Source organism: Lithobates pipiens, unplaced genomic scaffold (genome assembly GCF_037356315.1).
Source record: "Lithobates pipiens isolate NorthernLeopardFrog02 unplaced genomic scaffold, aLitPip1_a1.2 Scaffold_16, whole genome shotgun sequence".
NCBI lineage: Eukaryota > Metazoa > Chordata > Amphibia > Anura > Ranidae > Lithobates > Lithobates pipiens.
Window position 1 is genome coordinate 465,795,016 of NW_027507748.1, and position 6,000 is coordinate 465,801,015.

A 6,000-nucleotide genomic window follows, 5' to 3' on the forward strand; every position below is an offset into this window, starting at 1 on the left:
TTTTGGAGCAATAGATAAAAGACTGATTAGCTTCAAGTGCACCAGCAGCTTTGAATCTACTTTTTACACTGAGAGCAGCTGATGAAGTGTTCCAAACAATGTCACTCCTGCCAACATTTCCTGGCACATTTGTTTTTTAATTCTTTATCTTCCAGTTCATAGCAAAATGTTCCTGAACCTGAAGCTGCTGCCACAGGCTATTGACAATATAATATCATTACTGAACAAAATTATTCCAAAATATGTGTGATTTAAAAATGAAATGTGCTTTGGTTTCTTTAACAGACATGCACTTTCCCCAATATGCCGTGATAGGTTAGCATGGGAATACTCCCAAGATATTACAAGTTAATTTTAGAATAAGCCACAGTGCTCAGCACTTTGCCACGGGATGATAAATTTCTTCCAGTGGTTTTTACTGATGCAGCACACATACAGTAACTTGGTTATTTCCCAGCACTGTTTCACCTTTATTGAGAATAGAGCTGTGCTCCCACTGATAATAATGATTCTTTGAAAAGACAGGTGAGCACCTGCTTTGAAATAAAAATGTATTGTACGGTTTATTCATTTGCCGGTTTATACTTCCACCAAAAAGAAATTTTCCCAAAGGGATATTGCACTGAGTTTCAATGAAAATGTGGAAATCATAGCCATGACTGACTCTGCCTTGGCATTTTATTTCTATTGCAAATAAAGGAAAGATGCAGGCTATTTTTTCCCCTTCTCTTTCAGATTTCTGTCTATTTTTTAAATCTGAATGTTTTTTCTATAATGAATATTTTAAAGAAAGAAAATTGTAAAACTGTGTTGTTGATATGTGTACAATTATATATATAGAAAGGCCAGTATGGTGGCCTGAAATTATGGGAGGAGCCCGGTGGAGTATATAACCAGCCCGTTCGCCTATCTTCCTCGTCGGTTCCGGTGCGCGATATCTGATACGTCAGACATCAAGGGCCGACTATCCAGACCAGATGCAGTGAGCCTGTTCGTGAGTTCCCGCGTTATTCGTTCCCGTCTTGACAACTCGTCTTCCCGTACATCAGCGTCCGTGGGTTTCGCCGTCGGAGTGTCGTCGTACCCATCGAATTTGTCGTTTCACGTTGGGCCGGCTGTCGCAGGTTTGGCTTCGGCATCCCCTTTTCAATTATGTTTTTCGATGTACCATCAACATTCCCTGTACTCTCGACCCGCTCGCTTCTTTTAAATCGAATGTTTTACTGTGGCCCTCGTACGCATGTCACTATTTTCTATTTTCGATGTAGTCGTTGTCACTTTTCGACACGTTCGATTACGCCACGTCAGGCGATTCATTCGCAGGTACGGCATTCGAAACCATTCGTCTGCCCGAGCATTTCTATTAGTATCAGTCGAATCATTCGACTCACAGCCGACTGCTTGTTACGACAAGGCAAGCAGTCCACACGTTTCGCTTTGTCTGCTCCAGTTCGAATATATGTCTCTTCATTCATGCAGTTATGTTATGTATCTTATTTTATCTCATGTCAAATCATTTCACTCCCAGTCATTTCTACCGTTTCAAATCATTTCTGTCACTAGTCGCGCTCCGGCGCGAATCTTGTCGCACCTCTGGTGCACCGATTCGCTTTGAAGTGCCCCAGGGTTCGGCCTCATTTCTGTACATGCTCCAGAGACTGAATCACTCGCAGGTTCACGCACGGTCCCTGATTCTCATCTCTGTCATGGCATACAATTTCTGTCACTTATTACGCTCCAATTCGAATCCTGTTGCATTCCTCTATGCACCGATTCGTCCTGGTGTGCCCAGCGGCTACGCCTCATTTCGGTACATGCTCCAGAGATGGATTCTTTGTAACCTACAGTCCAGTCGTTGAATCCTGTCTCTGTCATGGGACATCATTTCTGTCACTTATTACACTCCAATTCAAATCTTGTCGCATTTTTTATGCACCGATTCGTTCTGGTGTGCCCAGCTGCTACGCCTCATTTCAGTACATGCTCCAGAGACGGGTTCTTTATTGCTACCATCAGTCCAGTCGTTGAATCTTGTCTCTGTCATGGGATATCATTTCTGTCACTTATTACGCTCCGATTCGAATCCTGTTGCGTTTATTTATGCTCCGATTCGTCCCGGTGTGCCCAGCTGCTACGCCTCATTTCAGTACATGCTCCAGAGACGGATTCTTTGTTGTAACCATCAGTCCAGTCGTTGAATCTTGTCTCTGTCATGGCATATCATTTCTGTCACTTATTACGCACCAATTCGAATCCTGTCGCATTCCTTATGCACCGATTCGTTCTGGTGTGCCCAGCTGCTACGCCTCATTTCAGTACATGCTACAAAGACAGGATTCATCTGTTTGGTCAAGGGCTCGTCCCCTGATTCTTGTCTTTGTCATGGGTTTTTCATTTCATTTCACCTATCACGTTCCGGTACGAATAGTCACATCGGTGTACCAAATTCGTCTCGGCGTGCCCCAGGAATGGCCTCATTTCAGTACATGCTCCAGAATCCGTTTCGTGCTCGGTCGCAAGTTGTGGCATGGCGATCCGGATCTCTGTCATGGCAGGTTCTCTCATTTCACTGTCACATACCGCTTCCCGGCTTGGGTCCAGTTGATTCTTCAATGTTTGGATGCCTGCCGGGGGGCCTTGCTCCTCGGCCTCATTTCATTATAGATTGCCTTCAAAAGGGAAACACAGCTTCGTTTAGGCGTGTCTCGCTGTTTTCTCCACATACAAGCGCAGACTTCTTGCAATCGTTGCAAACACACATCCAAGCGTAGACTTCTTGCAATCGTTGCAAGCACGCATCCAGACATAGACTTCTCGCAATCGTTACAAGCACGCATTCGAGCATAGATCTCTTGCACTTATTACTAGCACGCATTCGAGCATAGACCTCTTGCAATCGTTGCAAGCACGCATTCGGGCATAGACCTCTTGCAATCGCTGCAAGCACGCATTCGAGCATAGACCTCTCGCGGTCATTACAAGCACGCATTCGAGCATAGACCTCTTGCAATCGTTGCAAGCACGCAGTCGAGCATAGACCTTTTGCATTCATTACAAGCACGCATTCGGGTATAGACCTCTTGCAATCGCTGCAAGCACGCATTCGAGCATAGACCTCTCGCGGTCATTACAAGCACGCATTCGAGCATAGACCTCTTGCAATCGTTGCAAGCACGCATTCGAGCATAGACCTTTTTGCATTCATTACAAGCACGCATTCGGGCATAGACCTCTTGCAATCGCTGCAAGCACGCATTCGAGCATAGACCTCTCGCGGTCATTACAATTACGCATTCGAGCTTAGACCTCTTACACTCATTACAAGCATGCATTCAAGCATAGACCTCTTGCAATTGTTGCATGCAGGCATTCGAGCATAGACCTCTGGCGATCATTGCAAGCACGCATTCGAGCATAGACCTCTTGCACTCATTACAAGCACGCATTCGAGCATAGTTCTCTTGCAATCATGGCAAGCACGCATTTGAGCATAGACCTCTTGCAATCGATGCAAGCAGGTGTCCAGGCACAACTTGTTGCAATCATTGCTGGCAGGCACTTCTGGCTTGCTCAATAGATTGCTTTAGGGAAGACCTGGATACCTTCCTAAATGTACGTTGTATTACGGGGTACTTATATTTATAGGTGTAGTTGATCCAGGGAAAAATCCGATTGCCTCTCGAGGGGTCAGGAAGGAATTTTCCCCAGCTGTAGCAAATTGGCCTATGCTCTGTTGGGGTTTTTTTGCCTTCCTCTGGATCAGCTGCGGGCGTAGAATTGGGTGTCGGGTTGTGTGATACCTTATTTATTTTGATTTGGTTGGACCGGATGGACTTCTGTCTTTTCCGGCCTGGCTACCCATGAAGCCTACCATAATTCCTTGCAGTCGTTGCAGGCACGAGTCCTGGCACAACTCCTTGCATTAGTTGCAGGCACGCATCCTAGCATAACATCTTGCAGTCATGGCAAGCACGCATCCTGGGTAACATCTTGCAATCATCGCAAGCACGCATCCAAACATGCATTCAAGCACAACTCCTGTAGTCTTCGCAGTGCACATGCGGTAACACGAATGGCTCACAGTCACTACGTATACATCTCCAGTGACAAACTCCCGGGCAATTGTCGCAAGCACATGTTTAAACACAACTTTAGTCACGCCAAGGCTCATGACTTAGCATAACTTCTTGCAATCATTCATTGGCAAGCACGTTCTCAGTGGCACACAAACTGGCTACACGTCATTTTCAGCAGCACTTAATTGGCCTCTCGTCTCCCGTGGCTTTCTTACAAACCATTCACTGTTGTCTGTCTATCCGTCTCTTCCTTAGGACAGTTGAGTTCAGCTTCCGTCCCGCACCAGGATCATGTAGTCACACGCAACTGGCTTCTTCCTGTAGCACGCCCAGGCTATTTCTAGCCAGCGTTCAACATTTCTTATCCTTACAGTGCACGGAGAGCCATCTGTCGTTACGGCCCATACAGCAAGATCCCCACCTCGGGGCATCCAGAGGCATCAGCCCATAGCCAACGGCAAACGCTCGCCATCACAACTGCCATCTTTAGGGGCATATTATATCCTCGCATATTCTCCAGTCTAGTCATCCAAAAGACACCTACAGTCCCTACACGGCATGTTGAGTTCGCTATGCGCATCATCCCTCTGGGTCGCGCCTTTGTGTCACACTTATTGGTTTTACTGTCCCTCTCACAGGATCCAGAGCAAGTCCTCAGCCGGGTTCCCGCGGCAATAGCAGTCCTGGCTATGCGGGAGGAATTCCTATCGTCTGGGAATGACGTCTCCCTGTTCATTCCCTCCGTGTCTTCCCTTTCTCCCCAGGTGATGACCAACGCAGCGGCCTCCACGGGCTTGCGGCTGTTTTTTGGCCACCTCTGGCTCGCAGCTCCCTGGCCTCCCCAGTTACTGGCAATTCCTGGCTGCGCCAAGGCGTCCTCTCTGTTGGTTATGTCCTTCCTACATCGACTGGTCCAGCTCTTGTTGTTGTTTCAGTTCAACATCCATTCTTCCTTTATCCCCGGTAAATTCAATCAGGCAGCGGACGCCCTCTCCCGCTTTTTAACCTTGTCTCGTTTTCGTTCAGGTACCCGGAGCCGGACCAACATCAGCAGCTATCCCGGACTGGTCTCAACTGACCCTGGATTAGCCCCTCACCTCCTAGCGGCTACCCAACTCATTTGATCACTCCCTTTCCCGCAATACCCTCAAGGCCTATCAATCAGCCTGGAGGGCCTTTAACCAACTTCATCACGTATCACGGTACTGAGACGTCCCGTGTCAAGCAAGTCATAGCCTTCATTTCCTGCTGCCACTCGCAGTTGGCGTTATCCTTTAATACGATCCGGCTATACCTGACCGGTGTACAACATTTCACGTCCCTCCAGGACCCTACCGTACCCTTCCTATTTTCTTACCACGCCGTTCGGGCTGTTATGCGCGGTATCCAGAAGCGCCAGCCGATGGCCGGCACCAAAACGACTGCCTATCACAGGGGACGTTTAGAAATATGTCAGATATCCTGGCCACTTCACCTTTTCGGTCTCCACATTAGTGTCATTTACAAGCAGCCATACACCTGGCCTTTTACGGCTTCTTACGGCCAAGCGAGTTTACTTGTTGTAGCCTCACAGCACGCATGCTGTGCGAGCACTACCTGGTCCGATACGAAGACCATTTCGTCTTACACTTAGCAGTCTCCAAGACGCAGCAGCTTGGCTCGGGTTCGGACATACACTTCTATAAGTCCAACAACCGCTGGTACCCAGTCGCCTTTCTCACGCGCCTGTTGACCCTTTTGGCTGATCAACCAGGAATTAGTCCTCTTCTGCCATTTCTCACTAAACCTCTGAACGCTGCCCGGTGGAACGTGTCAGGATACTCCCGGGTATCCTTCACCTCTGTCCTACTCACATTATCAAGAAGTTGGGCAGATGGAGGTCCACCTGTTTCGCCCGCTACATACCCAATCCGCAAGCGGAGAT